This window comes from Myodes glareolus, chromosome 20 (assembly GCF_982192425.1).
Source record: "Myodes glareolus chromosome 20, mMyoGla1.1, whole genome shotgun sequence".
NCBI classification, from domain to species: Eukaryota; Metazoa; Chordata; class Mammalia; order Rodentia; family Cricetidae; genus Myodes; species Myodes glareolus.
In genome coordinates, this window is record NC_142045.1 from 17838536 (window position 1) to 17865978 (window position 27443).

Genomic DNA, 27443 nt, shown 5'->3' on the forward strand with positions numbered 1-27443 from the left:
CACTGAAGTTAGAGCCAGAAGATAAAGGGCTCCGTCACCTTCTGTACTTTCCGTGTGGTCCAAGAGTCCGTTCCATTTGAAAAGCCTACCTGGAAGCCAACTGCAAGGAGTCTGGAAAGTGTGGTCCTCACGATTTGTGCCTCAGTAACAGAGGGTAAGTGTGAGCCTCGGGACTGGCAGACAGTGGTTAGCATACCAGGAAACTATGTCCATTTGATAAGCAAATATGCTGTGGGTTTCACTTTTATCTTTGTTTTGTTTTTCCAGCTCTCTACCCTTGTGTCCTGATCTCCAGCAGAGCTCCATAATAAAGGAGGAATGAGAGTGATTTGTGGGGTCCCGCCTTATCTGAGTCATTATTTGTTGCATGTCACTAACAGCTGATGTCAGCATTCCCAACTATTTGCCGCAGCGGAGGAATTTATTACCTTTGCGTGAACACATACCATGTGGGCACACTTCTAAGTAAAGCACCAGCACAATCTCCCTGTGACTAAGCCTAAGACAGTAATGGGATGAGTCTCCAGTAACGCGGAGATTTCTAAGATACCACTGCGTTCCAGGTTGAAGAGGGCCAAAAGTGTTGGGTTTGTATCAAATAGGGGCCTAGAACTGAAAGGAGAAATAGACTCATGCCCCTATCCCTAATCTAGAAACAATCTCCAATTGATAACCACTGGCAAGTAAAAGTTTAGTTTCCTCTAAGAGAATCCCACTAGGGAAGAAAGCAACTCTTGAGGGTAGGCCTCATGCCCAGCTGAAGAAGGCCAATAGAAAATGAACTCAGTGGGATTATAACATCATGTCAGGATTTTAGTTTTTTATCTTATTTTTTGTTTTCCTTTTATTTATCTTTTTTTTTCTTCACTCCTTTTACCCTCCAGGTCCTTTGCATATACATATGGCTTCCCGTGTCTGGTGTTCTTATGGGATTCCTGAGTGTGAGCAAGTGAGTCTCAGTTTCTTGTGTCGTGTCTTGGGCTCTTCTCCTTCTGTTTGTTTTGTTCTATTCTGATGTTTTTGTTTTATGTTGCCATATTTTATTTTATTTTATTGTTATCCCTTAGAACGCTGTTTGCTTCCTAATGAACGACAGAAAGGTGGTGGACCCAGATAGGAGGGGGTTGGAGAGGGAGCTGCAGGGACTAAAAGGCAGGAAACCCACAAGCAGAATATATTGTATGAAATAAATCGATTTTCAGTAAAAGGGAAAACAGAAAATAGTGACACTGGGAGAGCTGAGGTGATGCTCACTAGAAACGGGACAGGCCAAGGGACAGTTTACTAGGAGTGAGGATCAGGTATTTATTACCTTTTCCTTCTGAGAGGATGCAGGAGAAAGTAAAACAGAGGTAGCCAAAGGAATTGTAAGAATAGGGTACCCGACATTCTTCATCACTGAAATGTGACAATGAGCCAGCTTTTCCATCCACTCTCAGCCGGTTGGATTTAAAAATAAAACAGAGCTGAGCTTCAGAAAGGAGTTAGGTAAGAATCCACAAATCAGCATGAAAAACAAGAAAGTGGAGGAACTACTCTGTGAGGATACTCAGGAGCAGGTCATGGGAGATGTCATAAAATGCTAGAAACAGGCACTGGGTCTCCAAGGTTGGGTGGAGCATTGTCCTAGCCTTCCCAGGGCTCAGGACTATGAGCAGTGCAACACAAATCTGGCTCCCAGAGTGTTCAGAGCAGGAAAAGTGTTTTGTTCCCATTGGTGGTCTGGGCCTCCCTCTGCTGGCCTTTGGTGATCCATTGCACTATATCCCTGGGTCTATTGTCTATCTTTAGACCACAGTCAGGACAGGGAATCCAGAAGTTTGGGCCAATTGTTTAGTTAAAAAGCCAGTTTTGGAGGGGGGGGGGGTATGACAATCTATGTGATTTTATATAGCTCCAACACCCCCCAAAGAGCCCTTAGTCACTCAAAGAGAAGGCCATAACTAATCCTGACCCAATTTGGGGCCAAAAATCAGCCTGGCATTTTTCTTCATTGTCTTTTAACATTATTGTGTTACAGACAGGCATGAGAAATTAGAGTAAATTAAGATTACAAATGCCATCCAACATGGGGAGAAAGAGACTATGAGAATTGTGTGAGCTGGCATATGTGCTGCCTGGCTTTTATGCCAATTTGACACAGGCTAGAGTCATTTTTTTAAGATGAAATTCGAAATGGGAAAAATACCCCCACCAGACTGGCCTGTTGGGAGGCCGGTGGTCCAATCTCTTCATTGATAACTGATATGATTGATATGGGAGAACTGGTGAGACCCCTGGGAAGATGGTCTTGGAGGCTATAAGAGAACAGGTTGAGCAAGCCATGGATAGAAAGCCAGTAAGCGGGACTCCTCCATGGCTTTTGGCTCAGTTCTTGCTTATAGATTCCTGCCCTGACTTTCCTCAGTGATGGACCGTGTTCCCTGGAAGTGTAGGATTAAATAAACCCTTTCCTCCTCCCCCACCCCAGTTGCTTTTGGTCATGGTATTTATCACAGCCATGGAAACCCTAAGACAAGATGATAATCACAGCCCATGAGAGGACTGGGTAGCAGAGTATCCAGAGTAGGACTGGAGCAATGGCTCAGCATTACAAGTACTTGCTGCTTTCGGAAGGCACAAGTTCTTTTCTCAGTGTTTATGTTGGTGACTCACAACTGCCTGTAACTCTAGCTCCAGAGGACTCTGCACCTTCTTCTGACTTCCAAGGGCACCTATAGTCATCAGACACACAGAGAGACACACACATACATGCATATGCACACACACAACACACACACACACAGACACACACTAAACGTTTTTAAAAAATAGCAGACTCTCAAGATCAAGGTTAGCTAGGCCTACACGGTAAGGCACATTAACAAAAATATGAGGTTGGGGGAAAATGTGTTAAAAGGCGCGAGTTGGACCCTGGTGGGTCCCATGGTGGGTGAGGAACATAGGCAAAAGACAGATATGCCATACAGACAGTTTGAATGTGGAGTTTTATTGGGGGATGGGAAGGGAGTGGGAAAAAGGAAGGGAGAGGGAGAAGAGAAGAGAAAGAAAAAGAGACAGAGAGAAAGAAAAGAGAAGAGGCAGGAAAAGTCTTTCAGAGGAACAAGGGGAAAGAGAGACTGGGAATGGGAAATTTGCACCTCCATGCAAACTAGGACCCTGGACTGGACAGGGTACAGCCTGGGTTTATTCTGCTGGATGATAGGGAAGGTCAGCCTAATGTCTGAATCCTAATAGAAGGGATATTAGATTCTGACTCCTTGTCTTGTATTGAGACAGCTTCCTATTAGCTCTAGGCCTTGAGTCAGAGGCATTTATTAAATGAAAGAAGTAAGTGCTGGGTGGTTACTAATTCAATGAAATGTTTGCCATGCAAGCGTGAGGGTCTGAGGTCAATTCCCAGAGCCCCACATAAAAGCCTGACATGTACTTGTATAGGGAAGAGTTGTTGTGTGACACTACTCCTGGGGAGACATCAACAAATATCTATCCATCCCAGAGAAGGAACTAACAACAGACAAAAATGTAGATGCCACCAAAGTCCAATGAGTTTTATTGGGGTTACTTACAGGAATGCAGTTGAGGGGTTACTTGTAGGAACAGAATTGACTCAAAGACAGTCCCATCATCAAAAGCCCAGCCCAACATGGGTAACTGCTCACAAAGGCTGGAAACCTAGAGATCATTGCACAATTAATGAACCAACCTGCCTCCATCTTAGACTTGAACGCCATCTTACAGTAAAGATAAACTAGGCTCTTTCCTGTTTATAGTCTCAAGTTTTGGGCTATGCCCCCACTTGTAACTTTAATTACAAATGGTTCTAAAGTGCCTGTTCCAGGAATGGCCATCTTGTCTTTGTTTAAATAAAGTTTAAATAAACAAAGCAACCCTAGCTTTGTTTCAAAAGGTTGTTATGACTCCTGTTGTTATGACTACATTGTTACAACCTCCTTGCAACCATGTCTTTGTTTCAGCCGGTCATTATGACTACCTTGTTATGTTTATGTTCAATTCCTATAACCCCACCTGTTGTCCCCAACAATTCCTCCATTTGGAAACCCCCAACCCCTGAGCTATAAAAACCTTGTCTTCCTCACATCTGATGCTGATATCTTGAACCCCACCTTTAAAGGGAGACAGCCCATATACATAAACAAAAAAAATTGCTTTAATCAATTGTTTGCTATAGCTAATTTAGCCATAATGACCAGGGGCAAAAGAAAAACATCCAGCCCCTGACTTGACCCCAAGCCTGAGACCAGGGCCAAGGGAAAAGCTTTCTGCCTCTGGCTTGTGTTAATGGCCAAACATAACCAGTCATACTGTACTTTTTCACTAGCTCACTGACCTGCTCCAAGAGCCCTATGAAAACCCTTCCTCCCTTTCGCCTTGCTCTCTGCCGCCTCTCGGTCCATTCAGAGTCAGCCATCACTCCACGTTTCTCTCTAATAAATCTCTTATGTGAAGTTGGTTGCATAGTGTGACTTTGTGATATTCCTCAGCTCCCTATTGCCAAGATATCACTGGAGTAAGCCTTACAGTCAGTGGTCTTTCTTTTCACATCTTTGGGATTCACACAGCCTACAGGCAACTAGACAAGCTGAAGAGCCAGAGCATCCTTTCCAGGTGACTCAGTCTGCCTTACCCTCTTCTAGGCAGCTTGACTTAGAGTGTCTCTCCGCAGGGTTTACAATTTACATAAACTGGGGGTGGGAGATACCTTGTCCATCTTGTCAGTTTCAGGGACTCCCTGAGGCTTGGAGATGTTTATTTCCCAAGCCAAGAACTCTTGCAGGATGCCATGCTTCTTCTCCTCTTAGAGCATCCTGTTCCCCCAGCCACCCACCCTTAGCATCCTGTGCCAATATTGAATGCTTAAATCTCAGAAGGATTTATTTCCCCTTCTGGAACAGGGGAACAGAGACAGCAGATCCCTGGTCTTGCTCAGCAGCCAGCTTCACTTGCTTAAAAACCCTCTAGCAATTTCTTATTGACACAGGTTTCTCTAAACAGTGTTTCCATTCATAAGGCAACTAATTATATAAATGTACCAGTTTTTAATTTGTTCGATAATTTAACCAAATGGGTTTCTTTTTCTTTTATTTTGATGCTAGGAAGCAGACAGGACCTACAGCATGCTGGGCAAATGCTCTACTACTGTGATCTCCTAGTCACCCCCGATCCCCCCCCACACACACACAAATTTATTTTATCATCTTTCATGCACTGTGCTACATACTAAAGCAGCGAAAAATAACACAGATTAAAAATTGAACTCCCTGCCAAGAATAGTGCTCTATGCTTTTCATCCGAGAATTCAGGAGGCAGAAGCAGGGATCTCTGTGAGTTCGAAGCCAGGTTGGTCTACATAGCAAGTTTCAGGACAGCCAGGGCTACACAGTGAGCCTGTGTCTCAGAAGAAACAAAAGAAAAAAAAAGTGAAAACTAAATTCCAAATCAAAATGCACATAACACTATTGATTTTTAGAATCCTCTTTCTCACTTATAAAATACTAATTTTTAATTGATCTTATTTTGTATGTGTAGATGCTTTGCCAGCATACAGCTGTGTGTCACATGAAGTGTCCACATGCAGGCCAGGAGAGGGTGTCAGATCCTGCGTTAATTGGAGTTAAAGACAGGGTTCGCAGTCAGGAGGGTCCTCTGCAAGAGCAACAGGCACTCTTAACTGCTGAGCATCTTCCTCCTCCTTTCTCTCTCCAGCCCCACAGGCAGTTCTTGATCCTGAGTGGTAAAGGAAGCTTTGCTGGGAACTCCAGCTGCACACACCCATCCTCTGCACTCCTTTGTAGACACAAGGCTCTTCTCCATCTTGTCTGGTCCCACTGGGCCAGTTTTTCCCCACCCACCGGGTCCTGCTTGCTAGTTCCCGCAGCCACTCATGAAATAACCACTCTGAAGCTTATTCCCAGTTACAATTGTTTGGTCAATGTCTTAGGCTTCTTACTGGCTAGCTCTAACTATTCAATTAAATCACAGTGGCTTACCACTGTGGCATATGACTCCTTCAGTGGCTACATGGCATCTCTGATTCCACCTTTCCTCTCTCTCTCTCCTCCTCCTCCTCCTCTCTCTCTCTCTCTCTCTCTCTCTCTCTCTCTCTCTCTCTCTCTCTCTCTCTGTGTGTGTGTGTGTGTGTGTGTGTTACTCTGCTAAGTCATCGGCTGAAACAGCTTTATTCATCAACCAATAAAAGCAACCTGCATACAGAAGGACTTCCCATATTGCTCATCTCTCTTCCGCCATCATTTTAAACAGCATACGGCTATGCCCTGGTCTCTTACCAGGAAACTCAGAACCCCTGCCATGGAAGATACGCCACTGGAAAACAACAGTCAGCTTCCCCAGAGCCTGCCAGCACATTTAAGTCTTCCCAAAGTGCAGAACTGTATGAAGTAACTAAATGATTCCTGGAAAGCCAGCGACTCTATAGCATTGTGTGACCGCAGCCTAAGCTAAACTAATAAACAGTTCTGGAAATGTCTTCTTTTCATCATCTGAAATAGAAAGTTAAGTTTTTATCCATAGAATTGATTGATTCATAACACGGTTGTCATTATTATTGGCATTCACAATTCAATAAGAGTAGCATGCTTTAGAGAAAAAAATGTGGGGTTTAAGGCAATGAACTCTTACCACCAAAACAAAAGGGATCTTGAGATGTCTCTCTACTACTGCTTGCTTCCTGTTTGGTTCCAAACTCAACGCAGGTGGATGGTATCTCTAAATCACACACAAACCCTGTGCAGTATGTTCACTATAGTCCTACCTGTGCAGAGTCTACACAACAGCCCTGCCCAGTATCTACACAACAGCCCTGTGCAGAGTCTACACAACAGCCCACAGCATTGTTAGAAACAGGTGCCTGATTTATGTCATATGACTCCAAATGACTCCTTGTTTATAGTAGCAAACATTTTTAAACATCTGGTTACTCGGGCTCAGTAATGAATGAATTCTGCACTTGGAGACTGATACTACTTTCCACTCCTCTACATGCCTGTGGTAAACGGCAATAGTGGTAGATGACACAGTAGGCTTCATTCAAGTTCAACTGCTGGTCAAACCCAGCCATCTGTGCCTGCATTACTTTTAGAGCTCTTTAAGAGAGTCTGGGTGAAAAGAGAAGGCATGTTTAAAACATCCTACCACTCTACAGTGCCGAATATGGAAACAAGGTTAGGCCCCAGATGCTCCTCAGAGAATTTCACTTAGTGAGTTAGACATCATACACCGGAAAGAAATGGCACAGTAAACGCTATTGCAATGGTGACTTAAAGAATATCTATCTATCTATCTATCGATCTATCTATCTATCTATCTGTGTGTGTGTGTGTGTGTGTGAGAGAGAGAGAGAGAGAGAGAGAGAGAGAGAGAGAGAGAGGGAAAGAGAGAAAGAGAGAGAAAGAGAGAGGAGAATGCTTTTAATGGCTTCTCGTGTTTATTCACATGTACTTTTATAAACAGAAAGAAGAAAAAACAGTGCTCCTAAGTCATGCTTTTCGGGCAGAAACACAAAGTGTCAAAATACATGAAAGAAGATTATGAGTAAATATAACACTGTAACAGAGTGTTAACATGCAACAAATTTGCTAGACTTTATGTAAAGTGACAAATTCTTAAGTAAACAATCTTTCCCGTACTCACTCGCCACTTAGTAAGGGAAAATTAGCCAATGAATCACAAAATTAAATTAGAGAGGTTAGGAGGGAAATAACGCAAGTGAGATTTCATTTAGCATTTAAGAGCAATGATGGCCGGCAAGATGCTTCAGCAGGCGGCCTTCAAGCATGAGCATCTAAGCTGAGTTCCTCACCGACATAGCAGCAGAAGAAAACTAAGTCCTGGTAACTGTCTTCGGGCTTCCACATAAACATTGCTGTATGAAACAACACACACACACACACACACACACACACTCAATGAATATAATAAAGTTTTTTTAAATAACGATGATTTGCATTTCAACTAAATTTCATCCTAAAATGTAGCATATGTCAAAACCTTCTTTCCCCAAGGCCTGAGGAACATGACAGAAGGCATAATGTAGTGGTTTGAAAGAAAATGGCTCCTAAAGGGGAGAGGCACTATTAGAATATGGTCTGTTGAAGAGGGTGTGTCCCTGTTAGAGGAAGTGTGTCGCTGTGGGAATGGGCTCTGACATCTCTTTTGCTCAAACTTCCCTCAGGGTGACTGCCCGTCCGCTTCCTGTTGTGTTGACTGAGTTTTCTGTCCTGCCAGGTTCCTGCAGTCATTAAGTCCCAAAGAAATCACACAGAGGTCTACATTAACTATAAACTGTAAGCTCAGGCTTCTTATTAACTCTTATAACTTATATTAGTCCATTATTCTTGTCTATGTTATCCATAAAAACACAATATTGGGGCAAATGAAAGAGCCCTGTGATCTATGCACGATGGGATTGTACTCAACCACAAAGAAGCAGGTTATGACATGTGCAGACCACGGATGAAACTGAAGATTATTATTTCAAGCAGAGTAAGCCAGACCCAGGAAAACAAACTTTGCATGTTTTCTTACATATGTGAAATCAAGTCTTAAAAATAAATAAAACTTTAAAGCAGAGGGAGCTATGTAGGTAGAGATGGGCAGAGAGAAGAGCAAAGGAAGGTAAAGGGGAGGTGAATTAAAAAGCACATCACACACACACACACGAAAATGTCACAGAAAATCCATTATTTTGCACAATTATTCTACACCAACAAAAATTATTTTAAAAAGTAAATAGTAACGCTAAGCTTCCACTTCAGTGGGAGTGAAGCCCTGAGGCTTGAAATACTTTTCATTATGACAGAATTGAAGGCTGTCGTTTTTCATTGTAACTTTCTTTTCTGATACTGGGATATTATCTACACATGATTTTTCTTCTAACTGGGAAGCCGAGATTCACAGAAGTGAAAGCAAAGTCTTGTCCACTTCTCTTTCTTTGTGGCTCCCAGACTCCCAGCTCTCCTCCTTGTGAGCGGTCCATCCCACTGACGTGTGGGAACTCACACCAGGGCCCACAGCTGGGACAACCCTGCACCTGGCTTTTCTCTTTCTCCTGTGTCTTGAAGATGAGGATGGTTTGATTTCCCCTCCTGTGGAATTCATTATATCCCCTTTGATAGGAACTATCTACATAACGCAGTGTTCTGTTCTGCAGATTGACCCCTTTAGTGCCCGGGGATCATGTGCCCCACAACTCTGCTCAGGAAGGGGTGGGGGCTGCCTGCAGCACAAGATGGTTGAAAGATGCAGAATTAATTAGTACTTTCAAGGGTCCCATTGTCCTGGAGTCGCTCTGTTTGTTTCCTTGTGGTTTAAAACAGGACAAGAGTCAGGAGCCCTTGCTCTCCTCAGCAGCCTCCCTTCCCAGGTACTACACTGGAAAATCTACAAGTAAAAGAAGTGTTTTTTCTTTTCCTAAAATTCTCAGAAAAAAAGAAAGAGAAAACTTAAATTAAACTTGTATGGAAATCCAGACGTCCATGACTGGTTGCCGCTGAAAATCATGCGCAGCTTCTCCGCATGCGTGAAACAGATGTGGTCGCCCAGACTAACGCTCTTTCTAGACTCTTCTCTGCCTGTTACGCTAGTTATAACTTAGGGCATTACACTGGCCTGGCAGCTTGTAAGTGCTGAACAGCACGTATTTTTTATATTTGCTTGGAAAAATTACAGATTTCTCAGCGTCTTTGCAATGTTTAGAAAGGCAAATGGAAGCAGCTTGCAGGTTACCGCGGGATGATTGCCCTAGCTCCTTCAGACTCCCACAGATTGGTACCTACTCAGCTCAGCGGGTTCTGCAAGGGTTACTGGAAGCTCCTATATCCAATACTTTAACAGAGGGGGGAAAAAAGGAATCATTCTTTTTCTAGAATACTTGCTATATTTTTATTTCGAAAGTAGCACTGAAAGATTCTTGGAGAAATAAAGGCGAGCACTCCAGTTCGTTGCCTATGAATAGCTCTAGCGTTTCGATTTATCAAGCAGACACAGGCTCAGATGGCCTCCTGTGCACACGGTTTATGTTTCAGTAAAGTCGGGTCGGAAAGGTTGTATATAAGGAGCTGTTTCTAGCTCGTCGGTTCTCAGTGTTTCCACATTGTTAGGTCTACAGCACAATTGTTAATAGCTAGAGATTCTATCCCAAGGGCTGAGAGGTGATTTATTTCAAATCTTCTATTGCTGAGCCTTTGGGCAATTTGTCATTGTTAAGTATTCAAAATACCGTTGAAATATGGACACCGTTGACCGTTCAAAAATAATTTAAATAATATGTTGTTCTTAACATTTGAGGATGTAGGTCCTTCTGTGAAGCTGAGCGGTTTGTGCCTCTTCTCACTGAGAGAGAGAGGGAGGAAGATGAGAGGGAGGGAGGAAGGGGAATGAGAAAGAAAAGTGGTAGGGGGGAGAGAGAATAGAACTTTAATCTTCCATGTAACTTAGGAACACTTCTGCACACACACACACACACACACACACACACACACACACAGAGTTGAGAATTCAATGCCATTTTGTCCTTACCAACAACAAAAAAGTCCTTTTGCTCAGACATTCACCTCATTCTGAGACTTTAATCAGTTTGATAGCTATAAAAATTGTAGTTTTTAAGCCGTGCAGTGGTGGCGCATGCCTTTAATCCCAACACTTGGAATCTCAATGAGTTTGTGGCCAGCCTGGTCTACAAAGCAAGTTCCAGTACAGCAAGGACTGTTACACAGAGAAACCTTGTCTTAAAGAAAAAATTAATTATATATATTAAGGCCAGCGAGATAGCACAGAACGTAAGCCCTGTGTGAGTCCAATGAGCTGAGTTCAAGGTAAAAGGAGAAAGCCAACTCCACAAAGTTGTCCTCTGGCCTTCACATGAACACCATGTATACATGTGTGTTGCACACATGGGCATGCTGCGGGTACACATACATACACCACCAACAACAAACAACAATAAATGATATCAACTAATGCATTAAAGATAGCCTCAGGGCTGGAGAGATGGTTCCGTCATTAAAGACTAGACTCACAGCCCAGAATATAAGATGACCTCAAAGGCACCAGAAGGCGTCGACTCACAACAAGGAGCGACAGCAGACTTCTCTCAGGTTACTTTAGATTACTGAGTGCGCTCAGATTTGAATACTATTTGAATACTCTCCCTATGTCTTCTATCTGTAGCGTGTGGTTGCTGGGCTATGTGCCATTGTTCTGTTCTGTCTGTTGTCTGGCTGTCTCTGTGTATCTGTCTAGTTGCATTTGTCTTTCTGTCCCTGCTGCTGTCCATAACAAAGGACTTCACTCTGTGTTGATTCAACAGTACAGAAAGCATGGCATAGGAAAGGGATGAGGGAAGGTAAGTCTTCTGTCACAGGGTTCACAAGGAAAGAAACCATTTTTACTGACCCAAAACTGACGCCAAGTAGCAAACATAACTGCAAACATGTTATCAAGCTGTGTCCCTGTGTCTTGTGGAATATTGTTTTAAGATGTGTTACTTTTGTTTCTGCTGTGGAACATTTGCTTTAATAATGCAAAGATGTGTTGCGTTCCTCCGTGCTGCATGTGTTTAACTCTGTGAAGCTGTGCTAACTTGGCCTGCCTAAAACACCTGATGGGTCTAATAAAGAGCTGAACGGCCAATAGCCAAGCAGGACAAAGGATAAGGGGGGCTGGCTGGCAGAGGGAATAAATAGAAGGAGAAAAAAAAAGAAAGGAAGATCCAGGAGCAAGAGAAAAAGGAGAGGAGGATACTAGGGGCCAGCCACACAGCCAACACACAGGAGTAAGATTGAAAGTAAGACATATGGAAATAGAGAAAGGTAAAAGCCCAGAGGCAAAGCGTAGATGGGATAATTTAAGGGAACCAGGTTAGAAACAAGCTAAGCTAAGGTCAGGCATTTATAAGAAAGAATAAGTCTCTGTGTGTATTTGTTTGGGAGCTTGGAGGTGGGCTCCCCCAAAATAGCAAAGAGTATAAAAGCAACTAACAACACACCCATGTCCTTTGCAACATTTGCAGCTGCTGCTTATTTTATGAGGTAGCTTCCAACCTGTGAACTGCATTCAACAAGTGATTACCACCGCATGTGCGTTACTCTGGGACAGAGCATGAATGAGGACATGACTTAAGGTTAAAGCTATGTATTTATTTAGCTTAGGTTGAAAAAGATTATTACATGGGAAATCCAAGGCAAACCCGGTGGATTGAAATGTTCTCCTAAAGGCGAGTTAAACTTACACACGCTGAGTACACAATAGAACAGAGTGTTAAGTACACAGTCTTTATTAAATTTTATTTTAATTGTGTGTGTGTTTGTGTGGAACTTGGAACACATGAGTGCAGGTGCCCATGAAGGTGCCCAGTGTTGCAGTCCGTGGAAGTGGAGTTTCAGGTCACTGTGAGCCGCCTGATGCAGGTGCTAGGAACCGAACTCAGGTCCTCTGCAAAAGCAATCAGTACAGGTTCTTGGCCACCGAGCTGGCTCTCCAGTCCAGGCTGTTAAATGAGCTCAAGAGTCATCATCGTTAATTTGCTGTGAGTCTGGGAAAAGTTCAGTCTTCTGGGAGTCAAGGGATACTTTCATGACGTCACATAATCATAATGAATAAATATTTTAATGTGAAAAGGTTTTTAAAGTGTAGCTTTTTTCTTAAGACTTTTTTATTGCTAATGAAACATGGACACTTTTTTCTGGACTTGTTGATTGGCCATTTTCTTGCACTTTGCTTACTCAAAGATTTCACATAATTATTTATATTTTAACGCTTTTATAATAATAAGTTAAAACTTTATTACTGTAAAGAACTTGCAAATAAAAATCACCACGCCTTGAGATCAGTCAGATCCAGTCTACGCACCTCAATGCACTTCTATAGAGTTAGAATATCCATTCTGAAACCATGGAGATTCACTGTGGATTTTATGCTTTCATTGTCAATTTCATTTTTTTTTGCATTTATCCACCTCAAGAAAACTAATCCGTAACAGCTAAAATTAGAAAATTAATTAGCTTACTATCTTCTCTCATGATTCACAATTCCAATACTTGCATTCTACCCTTTCTTGTCATGTAATATTTACATATCTTGTTCTCCTTTCCACACACCAAACTATGCCAACATGTATATGTGTGTGTGTGTGTGTGTGTGTGTGTGTGTGTGTGTGTGTGTGTATTATAGGCTCATAGCCATATACAAAGGAAAGCATGTGGTTTTTCCCTTTCTTAGATTGTGGGACCTAGCTTAATACTGTACATTCTAAGTCCATCCATTTTCCTGCAAATTTTGTGGTCTTAGTTTTCTCTGGAGCTGAATAGTATTTCTGTCTGCATACTAAATTTTCGTTATCCGTTCCTCTGTTAATGGACATCTAGGTTGGTCCCATTTCTTGCTACAGAGAATAAAGGAACAATAACTATAGGAAAGCAAATGTCTCTACGGTAGGGTGTGGGTGTATGCCTGGGGGTGAAATGTCTGGGTCATGCGGTAGTTCTAACTTTAATTTGTTTGTTGTTTGTTTGTTTGTTTGAGGCAGGTTCTCACTTTGTAGCGTTGGCAGTCCTGGAGCTCACTGGATAGACCAGGCCAGCTTCTGCTTCTCGAGTGCAGGGATTAAAGGTGTGAATCACCACACCCAACTAATTGTACCGTCTTGAGGAACCTCCAAACTGATTTCCACAATGGTGTTATTAGTTTACACTCCGGCCAGCAGTGAAAAAGGTTCCCCCCTCTCTCCACATCCTCTACCTCGTTTGTTGCTAGAGTTCATGATGCAGGCATTCTGGCTGGGGCGAGGTGGCATCTTAAAGTAGTTTGAATTTGTATTTCCCTGATGGTTAGGGATATGGGACACTATTAAAAATGATCATTGGCCGTTTGTGTTTCACCTTTTAAAACTGTCCAATTCATTAGCCTGTTTGTTGATTACAGCTTTATTTCCTTAGCATTTGATTTCTGTAATTCTTTGTAAGTTCTGGATATTTGCTGCTTGTCTCAAGTGCAGTTGGTAAGGACTTTCTCCAGGCTGTGGAGATTTTCTCTGCTAAGAGCTCCCTTTGCTGCGAGGAAACTTTAATTTTCAAGTAGTCCCATCTATTGATACTCATAATCTTAGTATTTAATAAACATATGTATAAAGTACATCATTATAAGATCAGATGGTAAAGCAGAAGCATCCACTTCCTCTGTGTTCCCTAAGCTATGGTCTTCAAAGAAAAAAAAAAAAAGCTATGCCATACCCCAATTTCTCCACTAGAGAGCAGCAGTCACTCATTAATACTCTGGTTTTCAACACACAGGACCAATTTACCCTCATTTGACTCTAAAACATGCTTGAAGAGAATATGGTTAAAATTAGGTATATGAATCATTATTACAATAAAAACATTATAATTTTAAGTTTAATTTCAACGCAGGGAAATTAAAAATGGACTGTCAACAATATATAGAATCAGTACTACAAATGAGAACCACGCCTTTCTTAGCGTTCGTTTTTCCATCAATTTACTCAGCTCATCACTATTTGCAAAACAATGCTTACAGAACAATTTATAATAGACACTTACCCGTGATACAAGCTGAACAAAAGCACTTGGCTCCTGCAATCAGGCTGATCCTCGATTCCAAGTATTGCATCTCATTGGCTGGCAAGCCATAAAAGGCAGGGGTTGGCCACTCCAACACTTATCCAAGTTCATGGGCCAAGAACAGGAGACAGGGGACACTTCAGTGAGGAAAGTAAGGGTACCAGCTATAGTTCATGGTGATGCACTATCTTATCAACTTGACAATTGCTAAGAAAATAGGTTTTAAATGTTCTTTCCACAGGCAGGATAATGCCTATATTAACTATCCCAATGCAGCCAGTCCACAATGTGTGTGTGAGTGTGTGTATATGTGTGTATATGTGTGTATATGTTTGTATGTTTAAAAATAGCATACTATACAGCAAAATACATAGGTAACTTTTGAAATAATAAACAAGAAAAAAATTAAACTATTAAAGCGTACCTGCTTTACATATTAATATTTTAAAACATTTTTGCTAATCTCACAAATATAATGTGTTACTAACTTGTTTTCAGTACCTATTTCTTAGTGGAGCAAGGGGATAATGTTCTGCTATCAAAGAGAGAAAAAGGTCAAGAGCTCATGGTCTTTATTATGTATCTTATGGGAAAATATGCTTTATAGTAGCTATTGGTGGCACTTTATCTCACCCCCAGAGTTAGGATAATTTGCAGCCTGGTTGTGTGAGATACTGGGCTCGACATCCAGCACTGAAAAATAATTGAGGCAGGGGTGGGGGAGGTGTTAGGAGAATAAGGCTGATGTCACCATCTTTCCCCAGTTCCCATATTTTCCCTAAGTTATCTCCACATTCAGTATTTCAGCTTAGAAAGACTCATGAAGACACCTTCCCCTCGGCACCCTCTACCACTGTTACCTTCTGTCTCCAGCACAAGGGCCTCTGTCTTTATATTCCTTTACGACTAAGACGTCCTGGCAGAACATCAGTGATACAGCAAATCGGGCCGATGCAGCTGATTTCTTTATCCAAATAGGAACTGCCTTCCTCCAAAAGGAACTTTTGAGTCGAGGCATGAAGCCAAACAAAAGATCCCCTAGAAAAACAAAATGCATGTCCTCAGCGTCTTCCAGCATGTGATTCCTTTGCAGCCCTATTTGCAAAGGCATTATTAGTGAAGGGGACTTATTTCACTTGGTGCTGAGCATGAAACTGTGATCACCGCAACGATCTCCTGTATGGCATGGCCAAAGAAACCCACAGAAGGCCTGTTTCGTCTAGCTTATTCTAAAGAGGAACCTTGAAGTGCAATTGCTTAATTGAACAATGCTTTGGCATGACTCCCTTTCATTTGAATTTCCTTAGGAACCCAGCCAAATACTGATGTAACTTTTGGCACAGATGTCTGTGTGCAATAGGATAGGTTAGGAGTACAGTCGTCCCTCTTCCTCATTTGTCCTTCGAAGCAGCGTTTCTCCTTCCGTGCAACTACCGCGATCCCGGAGAAGCCTGGAGGTTACGGCTGAAGCCTTACGAAGGCCCCAGGAGAGGCCAGGTGAGGAGGTCTGCAGGACAGTGACTGCAAGTTCAATGTTAAAGGTCATTTCTAGGAAGGATAAGTCTGATTCGATCCAAATGATAAAATGCCTAGTAGATTTTTGTTTCCGGAGTGTTGTGTTCAATACTACACAGTCTCTGTCTTTCATAGATGACCCAGATCCACATGCGATAAATCTCCGCCTTGGTACAACTCCAGCTTTTAAAGGGAAAAGGCAAGGAATTCTGATAAATGACCAAATGTGTTCAAAGACAAAGATAGGAAGAAACCCCCAGTGCAGCAGTTATATGGATGAGAAAAATTTCCTGTTTCTGAGGTTTATCAAGCCCCATAGCTAAATGTTCATGAAAATGAGTGTTGTAATTGTTAGCCAATATGGAAATGTTATTGAGAAAACCACAGCTTTCTAGGGACTGTAAAACATTGTCATCATTTTATTTCAAAATAAATGTTCTAAGGTAATGTTATGAACCTTCTCTATAAACTCCCATAGCTTTTTATTGATATTTATTTAGATAGACTGACCTTGAGTAAACTTTTGCATACTTTTTTATCTATAACTGTGCAACAACAAGCACACATACAGAGAAAGAGAGAGAGAGAGAGAGAGAGAGAGAGAGAGAGAGAATTTAATCTTTTTTAAGTGTCCACAATTTCTAGAGGAGCATTTATGGATAATGTCTGCCTAGTAAATGTTCATCAAGTTGAAATTTCTCTTAACAATTTAAAGTTTTAGCTCACGTTTTCTTAAGCAAGCGCCTTAAAATAAAGGAATTTCCAAAAAAAAATCCAAAGGACTCCAGAATCTTAAGTTCATTGGCATGATGTGCAGATTCAATTTTCTTTTTAATCAGTTCTATTATGTTAGCTAAGTTCTGCAAAAATTTTACTGGTATGTCAGTATAATGAGTTGTCAGAATTGTGGATTGCCTATTTAAACCTATTTAAAGCCTATTTAAAGCTATGCTGACTAAAGGTATGTAAAGAGTGTCGGTGCACTGGTTTTTATTAAATATGTATTAATGTTAGTATTTGATCAAATTAGTATTTAATACTAATTTCGATTCAATAATAATTCAATCGGGATTAAATTAGTATTGGTTAGATTAATATCAGCTTTATTGCCTTCCCAATCTGGTGCAGGAGAAGGCTAAACTTAATTGGGCTATCAGATTTTAGAGAGTCCCTTCAGGATGGTTTCCTTTAACTACAAAAGTACCTATTACCTTCCCTCTCACCCTAGTATCAATGACAACCTCTAAATTAAAGGTCTTGGGGAAAACGTTGCATGGATGAGGTGAAGCTACCAAATCCAGCTTTGATGAGAAAAAGAAAGAACGGAGGACCGGAAGTGAAGAAGAGAAAAGGAAGAAAAGAAGGGGGGGGACCAAAATGCCGCTAAGTCTGACAGGGTCCTCTTCTCGATGCGTCACCCTCAGGCCACACTGCCTTGCTCTTTCTAGCTGTCACAGACGTCAGTTCTGTTTCTCAAAACGGAGCACACATGTACAAAGCCATTGGCAGATCTCAGGGAAGTGCAGGTTCCGACCCCAGCAGGGTTCGGGTTGGGACTAACAGTGGCTTTCACAGCCTCTCTCGTGCTGCTGGGGTCCGGACAGAAATGTGCTAGTTGGCACCGTAATCTTTCTTGTCTTCAGACACAAAATGGAGCTTCGAAATCTTGGCACGATTGCGTTTTGAATCAGCTAATCCTCTGCGACGAGGGGCTGTCCTGTGCGCTCCCAGATATTTTGCAGCCATCCTGTCATCTGCACATCCGACGCTAATAGTGTCCGCATCCTTAATTATGGTAGTCAAATATGTCTCCTGATACTGCCGAATTCCCCATCAGTCAAAAATTACTCCAGCAAAGTCCTGCTCACATAGCAGGCACGCTAGCTACGGTTGCTGCAGTGGAAAGGCTGCACCTTTGCACAAACAAAAGCACCCGGGTACCGCATGGCTTCTAACGCCAGCTTTGTGCGAGCGTTGACCCTTGTCCAACCTTGGCCTTTTAGAAACAGCGATAGAGAAAACATCAGTGAAGTCTCACGCCAGCACCTCAGATGAAAACATCACAATGGAGCCAAGCACAGCCGGGCCTCCTTCCAGGAGGGCCTGCCATCCAAAACCACCCCCTTCATTTGCCGCCCAGCCAGCAGGATCTCAGTACAGTAGAGCTTTCAAAAGCCGTCCTGCCCTTTGTACCTATGCCTAGACTTCAGGTACAGACTAAATTACTAAAAAAAGAAATATGATTTCCAACCACATGAAGTCAGACACAGGGGGAAATGTAATATTAATATCTTCCTTTAAAATCCCCCACACTGCAAACCTTGGCAAGACATGACTTTCTTGTGCTTAAGGAAGCAAGCCACAAATACTTTAGAAGTCTACAAAAAATATAAAAGCTGTAGCGTGATAAAGAGGGTGAATTTTAGTGGCTTCCTCCAAAACTCAAAAGGCGCTAAGGATGCAGCTCCTTTGGGTCTCAAGTTCCTTGTTTCTATCAGACACAGAGAGCAGCTACCATGTGGGTGGAAATGTTGGGCGGCTGGGTCTCAGCCAGGCGTTTCCAGGCTCTTGGCTCTAATTCAAGGAAGGGACCTCAGGGTGCATGGACACAGTTGGCAACAGCAGCCAGGAACTGTGATTCAAAGGGAAGCAACAGAACAAACCAGAGAGAAGCAAGAAGAAGCAACAGTGTAGCTCAAAAAAAACAAACAAACAAAAAAACGACAAATAAAAAACAAACCAAAACACCAGGTATGTTGTCAAGAGGGACAGCAGGTCACATTGGTGGGGATACTCAAGGGTCCCAATTACTGTCTAGGTTTTCTTTCCTGAGGTTCAAGAGATTTTAGTGCGGTGGGTCTCTGTTTTGATTGACAGACTTGAATGACGTAGCCTTTCTCACTGTCAGACCATCCTTCCCTTCTGGTTGCATTCGTGTGCATACTCACTATTCATAGATGGAGAATGACTAATACGGGATTCTCCCAAAATTCTCCTGGAGGACACAACTTGCCTTACTGCACATCCATCCAAAACTAGTTCAGGCTGGTATCCCCTACACACACACACACACACACACACACACACACACACCTTAGAGTCTGGTCATAAATGTGTATGACTGAACAGAATCTCTCTTCATTTCGTGGTGGTTAAAAAAAAGAAAAATGTATTACATTTTTCACAGTAAGGTGTGCCTGAAGCTTAGTGTAGATGAGGGTCTGAGGTTGCTACCGGGCTACTGGACACTTTTGGAAAAGGTATGCATCATAGTGCAGCCAGGAAAGGATCATGGGCTGCCAAGTGTATCGTAAAAAGGATGCATGTGTGCATAGCCCAAATCAAGCCAAGTGTATCATAAGAAGGACGTATGTGTGCATGACCCAGACCAAGCGGTGTTCCGGGTTGCTAACCTGTCCCTATGTGTCTCAGCCACGGAAGTCCACACGGAACATTCATCTTCTGCATGGGATCTCTGGTCCAGTTTTCTCTCTGGAGTCTTACCTTGGGCTTGCTCCTCTGAGTTCAAAGGATTTCAGCTCCAGGATAGGGGGTCTGTGGCCTCTGGGCCCTCCCTGTCAGGAGCATGGTTTACCTATGTTTAGACAGCCTACATAATCCATGCTAGGGAGAACTGTCCTCTCTAGACAGAAAAGTTGACAGGGAGCCTAAAGCTTACATTTTTAATATGTGGGATTTTTTTTTCAAATCTAACTTCCTAAAGCTGCAATTTTTTAAAAAAAAAACTGTTGTCATTTTCTTTTTCTGTCTCCACTTGACTCTGTTTTAAAATAGTCTCCTTTATCTTCTTTATTTATTGTGATGTTCAATTATATTTGGGAGACTCAACTGAAGGTTTATTGGGCCCTGTTAAGTTATATACCATATAGAAGACAAGTCAGTAGGTGTGTCCTCTCAGAGAAACAATTTAGTTAAAGAAAGACAGATGACACAACATGCTTGGTTGGAAGTGAGACCCCAGCCCCCTGACACCCCTATATCCAAGGATTCGGGGACATTTGGTTGGAAGCGTCACCCCAGCCCCTGACATCCATTTCAAGCCCCCTCCCCTGGGAGTTGCCTTCGTCAGAACTCCACCTCTGGGAAAGTCTGCCAAGCAGTGGCCCCTCCCCAGGGAGGGGCAGGACCACTCCCACAGGCTATTTAGGCTGCCCCCCCCCCCCCGCAGAGAATGAACATGTGGTCTTCCCTTCTCTCTCTTCCCCTCGCCATGCTTTCTCGGTGCCACCCAGGGGTACTGCTTTAAACATGGGCATCCTTTATTTGGTCTGATTGGAATTATTTGCATTGGCAGAGAGGCTCATCTTAAGAAATATTCCTAATACAACTAGCAATACAAACGGCACCAAAACTCTCCTACTAGAAGAATACCTTATCCCATAGAAAAGTCCTAACTGATATTTGTGAGTGACGGGATCTGAATCCCAGTCCTTATGATTCTGCAGTATCATAACCACCGAGCCATCTCTACGGCTCCTGTGTTCACTAGTGTTTAATGTTTTGAGAGATATTCTGCTTTTAATGTGTCTGGATGCTTTGCCTGCAGGCATATATGTGCACTGAAAGCATGCCTTTTGGATCTTCTGGAACTGGAGTTACAGATGGTTGTGAGCCACCATATGGCTGCTAGGAATTGAACCCTTGTTGTCCGCAAGAGCAACAAGCAGTCTTAACTGCTGGGCCATCTCCCCAGTCCTGTTTTCACTATTTTAACTGAAAAAGGAAACCCTTGGATCTGGGTTTCTTCTTGTCTCTCTCCCCTCGTCCGCTTTCACTCACAGCATCAGCAGCCACTTCGTTGTCAAGTGTTTCTCCAAAGTCTGAGCACCTCTGTGGTGTGGTCCTTGCATTTGTCCCTAGAGCAAACTGGCTTCCCATGCCAGGATAGGTTCTGGTAGCTGGAGGAGCCCTTGTATAAGATCTTCCTTCTGAAGTTTCTGCTCCTCCCAGGTACTGTGGAGAGGGCAGGCCTTCCCAGGAGGAAGGAAATGAAATATGCACACTAGGCCTAGGCTTTCTTTTATCTGCTACTTATCCACAGATTCAGAGATGGAGGAGCAAGGAGCTTCAGAGCAAATCAGAAGAGACTCCTCAGGTATAAGTTGATGGGTTTTGCTTCTGTTGGTTAGTGGGTTTTTTTTTGTGGTCTCTTTGTTAGTTAACTGGTGATGGTGGTGGTGGTGGTGATGGTGGTAATGGTACTGGTGGGTGGTCATGTTGGTAATGGTGGTAATGGTGGTGCTGATAATGGTGGTGGTGGTTGTTGTAGTTATGGCGGTGATGATATTGATTGTGGTGATGGTGGTGGTAGTGGTGGTGGTGATGGTGGTGCCGCTGGTCGTAATGGTGGTGGCGATGGTGGTGTTAGTGGGGGTGGTAGTGATGGTGGTGATGGTGGTGGTGACTAAGAGTCTCAAATGTGTGGTTCTCCTACCCCGGGCTTCTGGGTAGCTGAGCTACAGGTGTGTGTCACCGTATACCTTCCACTTTTTCCTTCGCTAGTTTTCTTTCACCAGAAATTGTTCCAGAAGCCTCACAAATGGCGTTAATCTCCCCATTTTAGGGAGGAAGAAACTGAGATGCAAGGAAATCTAGTTTCACTTGAGATTTAGTAGCCATTACTTAGCAGAGCCAAAAAAACAAAAAGAAAACAAACAAACCAAAAAAAAAAACTTTAGGTCTGAGTACAGTTGGTTGGTAGATTTGGGGGCCGTTGAGACAGGATATCATGCTTTGGGTCTGAGCACAGTTGGTTGTAGATTTGGGGGCCGTTGAGACAGGATATCATGCTTTGGGTCTGAGCACAGTTGGTTGTAGATTTGGGGGCCGTTGAGACAGGATATCATGCTTTGGGTCTGAGCACAGTTGGTTGTAGATTTGGGGGCCGTTGAGACAGGATATCATGCAGCCCTCATTGGGCTCAAACTCCCTATGGAAAGGAGGCTGACCTGGAATGAATTCCTCCTCTTTGTGCCCTACCTCCCAAGTGCTGGAATTCCAGGCGTGCACCACCACAGCTGGCTCAAAACTGCTTTATTTAGTTTTAAGACATATATTACCTTTATCTTTGTGTGTATATGTTTCTCCGGGTGTGCTTGCACCAGTGGCTGTGACTACCCACGGACAGCTGTGAGGCTGCAAGCTTCCTGATGTGGGTGCTGAGAACTTAACTCCAGTACTCTGCGAGACTGAGAAGGGCTAGCAGATGAGCCATCTCTCCAGCCCTCAAAGCAACTCAAAAATGCTTAACCATTGCAGTAATTTCATTACCTGGGAAGTGGGAACACGAGGCACAACCTCCCCAAATAGTGAGTCTGGGGCAGCCAGAATACATGAATCAGGCCTCAGAACAAATAAACAAAACACAAAGTCTCACAAACATGAAAATTAAGAAAACCTCTGCTATAGTCTCCAAGTGAAATAAAATATTAAGGCGGAAGTGTACATCCTTTTATGCCACAGTTCCTTCCGGCATCAGTAACTGAGAAGATTGGTTTAATCATATTAGATCATTATTGTTGTTTGGATGAGTAATTTTCAAAGAATGATCACCACCTACTCTACTTTGCAAAACGTGTTTTGTTCAAACACAGAAAGTCATAAGGCTGAGTTGAGTGGAAACAGCCATGGAATGCAGTCAGGAATTAGTACAGAGAAGCTATCTGAGGACTCATGGTCAAGTTTTCATTTTAAAAATGTGGAATCCGACGAAAGTAGTGAAATAACATACTGTCCTGAGAAAGATTAGCGCGGCAAATCTTACTTGTCTGTTTATAAAACGCCTAATTCGGCAAAGAACTTGGCAAATATCAAGAGTTCCAGAAGGGGGCAGCATGAGGCTACAGCACAGACGAAATGGCGCGTCAGAACTCCCGGACTCTTTAACCTCCAAAAGTTCACTCCCAAACCCTGGGAACGGATTTGAAGAATCTCTGCCAGCAACTTCTGCCCCTGGGAAAGCTCTTTATGGTGGTCACAGCTAAGGACGCGATGAGGAATGACCGCAAGTCCTGGTTGGCCTTGGCGCGTCCTTGGTTTTCCATCTTTATGTTAAAATAGAGCTAACACCAGCTGCTGCATTGCACCATGGAGGACAAGCGCCAATTCCTAGGCGACTTGTGTCTGTACATAGAGGAGCCTAAGATTTGATCCCTTAAAGCCACTGGAGCCTGAGTGGGAAAAGGTTTCCAGGATTCGAGGGTTTCCGGTGGGGCTCCAGAATCTACCTACCAACCATTACACAAGGAGCATGTGCCCTGAATAATGCCTTCGGATGAGTCGGACGTCGCGGAGGCACACATGCAATTCCAGCACGCGGAAGTCTGAGGCAAGGGGACAGGAAATTGGGGTCCCTCTTAAATTACACAGAGCGATCTCGTCACTTCCTCTACCCACCCATCCCACCAACCCCAACCCTATCCTCACCCTGGGGACTGAACCCAGGATCTTGGACTTGATTTACAAGTACTCTACCATCAAATTAAACCCGCAACCTCACGATCCTATTTTAAAAATAAAACCAGGAGGCTGTAGAGATGGCCCGGCAATTCAAAGTGCAGACCAGGCAAGTCTGAGGGCCGGTCCTAGCAACCACGAAACAAGCTGGGGCAGTCTCACGTACTTGTGTGACCTCCGCAGTGAAGCTCATATAGACAAAAGGGTTGCTGAGACCATTGGCCTCAAACCGTCTGAGAAACATGTTTTCTGTTTAGCAAAAAGACCTTGCCTGAAAGGAATGAATTGGAGAGTGATAGAGACACACACCCCCATGCCCTCCTGTGGCCCTAGAGAATCACTTACACACAAATATGCTCATCTGCCACGTACATATATTAACAATAATAAACACCAATCCCCTATATGGGGTGGACTCTTCCAGGGTGATTTTTACAGTCTTCCATAAACTCTATACTGTACTAATGATTTGCCCACTCTACTAAAAGGTAGACTCGTTAATTCTTGCTAAGTTACAATGCTCCCTGGAAATACCTGATGATGCAGGTGACTTGGCTCAGAGAATTCTACTTTGTTCGTCCTACCTAAGAGCGTGTAACAGTACACACCGCATTTGGTTATGATTTTATGAAGAATACTATTTCACGGCTTGGGATTCAAATTCATCTTTTTTTTTTCAATCTCTAAAACTAAATCTAAAAACATTTCAAAATCCTATCACTCAGAGCTCGTTGCTTACAGGGTGACCCATCTTTCACCAGTCCTAATGTGAAAAATATTAACATTCAAAATATTAAAACAACTTGGAGATTATCATCAATCTCCCAGTGATTGATAGGAATCTGTAAACAGAGTTCTCAAAGTTGAGCCTAAACCATAAGAAGAATCTGGAAAGTGGAGCCTGGGTGATAAAAGGCATTGCATACAGACGGAGTGGGTTCTGGAAACATGGGTGGGAAACCAGCTCATTCTAGACAAATTTACCAGCTGGGAAGGAACAAAAAACAACATAACCCTTAGTCGAAGTCATAATAGGCCCAGCCCTTGAAAAAAACCCAGTGTGCTGGACTGGGGCGCATCCATCTGCTGAGTCAATATTTGCACATTCAAAACTTGCAGGTATCAAATGTACATATTTGTTTTGAAAAGAATTTCAAAATGCTGGGAAGTATTTTTTTTTCCTTAATGGCACCTCCTGACATTCATTCCACTGGAAATAAAAATTTCTCAAGAGAAACCTAGATTCCCACAACTTGAGAAACTTAGACTGGGGAGAGAGAATCCTTCTGCCTGTGGGTCCCACCGCCCTCCAGGAAGCACCCAGTTAGATTCCATTCTGAGGGCTGACCCTTTGTCAAAAAGCAAAAGGAAGTTCTGGAGAAGCAGCAAGAGAAGTGAGGAAAGGAGGGGAGAAAGGGTCAAAGAAAAGGCTCTGTTATGTTCAGAGGAAGCTTCAAGACAGTGCTAGTGTAGGAGAACTAACTCTGTTGGTCCCATAACCTAGCTACTGTGAACAGTACAGCCAACAGCAGAAACATGGACAAAGATAATGAGGTATATACACACTGTGGGATGTTCCTTCAGCCGTGAAGAATAATTATATTGTTTGCAGGAAAATGGATGTAACCAGAGAGAATCATATTAACTGAATTAAGTCAGTCACAGAAGGACAGATATCAAATTTTGCCTTATTTCAGGAGCCTGGTCATTAAAGGTACACAATATCAAATATGTACTGATGGTATGACAATAAAAGGGAAATTGAGGGGAAGCCTCCCTCTTTTAAGCATCATTTAAATACAAGCAAACAACAGCCACACTTTCTCGGGCTCTGAGATAGCCTAGCTTAATACCTTTTCAGGCCAGTGTTTGCCCAGAAATGAGGCCTCAGCCTGGTGTAATCCCTGCCAACCCTACCTTGACACTAACCTTAGAGTGTCAACTTTAGTCCGTGGGTATGTATGTCTAGAACAGAATATCTAGACTTGAGTACTTTGTAAAGAACAAAATTTGTTTTTTTTTCTCACAGTTCGAGAGGCTGAGAATTTCAAAATCACAGTATGAAATATGTGTCTGGCAGAGGTCCACTCCCCTGAGATAGTGCCGTCCAGAAGTCCACACATGGCAGACAGGCCAGAGGGCAGAAGGGAGAAAGCTAGACGTAACTCGGTTGATGGAATGTTTGCCTGCTACACGTGAGGCTCGGGCTTCAGTCTGTTAGCCACCCAGAAACTGAGCGTGGTGGGTGCCTACCATCCCAGCCCTGGGAAGGAGGAACAAGGAGGATCTGAAGTTCATGGTCATCCTCCTTGACTACAAAGCAAGCTCTAGGTGAGTCGGGATTGGTCAATGGGTGACCAGTGTCTTCATGTGGCAGAAGAGAGAAATAAATCCAGCCTAAACTTCTCTTTCGCTCTTAAGAAATGAAGCCATTCCTGAAGGCAGCATTGTCCTGGCTTAGTCACCCTCCCAGTGGCCCTGTGTCTTATTCCTACCACGACGAGGCTTTCATTTCACCACATGAGTTGTGAGGGGTGCTGTGCCCGTAGCTGCACCCTTAGCTTTCCAGGAAGGCTAGCCTAGTTCATGCCTCCTGGCTTGTACCCTGGTGACCTTTGTGCTAGTTTTCAGTGGGTCCCACCTACTAGAGTCCTCCCTACCCTTAACATTGGGTTCAGCCCTAATCAGCTTGTCTTTCTCACCACAAGCCTATCACAAGCCTACTGATTTACCAAACCAGCAAACACCAGGATTGCCTAGAGTGATCCAACCTTTGCTCTCGCTCTTATACACACACACACACACACACACACACACACACACACACACACACACACACACACGATGTTCTAACAGGAAGTCCCACATCCAGTCTTTCATGTTGCTCCCCTGCCACGGGGATTGCACTGGGGAGCTGAATTGGCATCTCAGATGGACTTCTCCAAAGGATACGGACAGTGTTGAAGAATACCTGTCCCTGTGTAGTTCAGATAATTCTTTGTGATAATTCTTATCAAAGGCTGAAGGCAGCCTCTCAACTTCAAATTCTCTCAGACTATTTCCTCATGCATGGGGAAGTATTATAAAACAACCAGATTGCCAAGAATGTAGGCTGTATGTCAGTGGCTTTTGTAGATAAGCCCAGGAAGGCTGGTTAGAAGAGGGCAAGAACATTCTCACCGCCAGGGAAAGAAGTCCAACTGGATTCTGAAAGCCACGGGTCATCGATAAGGGCTTCTGTGTGAGGGGTGGCACAGCTGGTAAACCTCCTCCCCATGCCACCCTATTGGAACAGGAAATGCCCAAAAGCAAAGCAGTGAGCTACAGCTGAGCACAGAATTTCAGCACACTGAGTTTAAGGCCATAATTGATTTTGGGTGGGCAGCATTTAGCGAATCAGGCAGCGTTCTGCTTACATAATTGGTTGAGGGTCTGAGACATGAGCAGAAGTGGGGGCCTTTGTAGGGATAAAGCTGAAGAGGACAGAAACAAGACACCAAGTGAGCGACCTATTGAAAAGTTAATTTTCTTAGACTGGAAGGAGGAGGAGGAGGGGGAAGGAAGAAGAAGAAGAAGAAGAAGAAGAAGAAGAAGAAGAAGAAGAAGAAGAAGAAGAAGAAGAAGAAGAAGAAGAAGAAGAAGAAGAAGAAGAAGAAGAAGAATCCAGGACTGCTGTAATACACAGATCCTCCAGTATTAGCCTCTCTGGACTAGGTGCTGTAGGTCTCCTTTGTTCTGGAAAACTGACCTCCTTCCAAGCACAGGTTGATTAAGTGACACCTGGCATGAGCGACTCTGTTATTGCTGGCCAGGGCTTCTTGATGTTTCAGGCAATCA

The 27443-nt window shown here is 43.2% G+C and overlaps 1 long non-coding RNA gene across 2 annotated transcripts in view; it reads right to left on the reverse strand.

Annotated features, from left to right (window-relative positions):
• Window positions 1-12304: 12304 nt before the first annotated feature.
• LOC125393976 (uncharacterized) overlaps window positions 12305-27443 on the reverse strand; it is a 36957-nt gene continuing 21818 nt past the window's right edge. The window contains exons 2-4 of one of the 2 annotated variants that reach the window (XR_007230025.3): window positions 15476-15653; window positions 14595-14752; window positions 12305-12471 (exon numbers count right to left, since the gene is read on the reverse strand). This is a non-coding gene — a long non-coding RNA (uncharacterized LOC125393976). Of the gene's footprint in view, window positions 12472-14594; window positions 14753-15475; window positions 15888-27443 lie in introns of those variants that run through there. The other variant, XR_014999267.2, reaches the window with a different exon arrangement.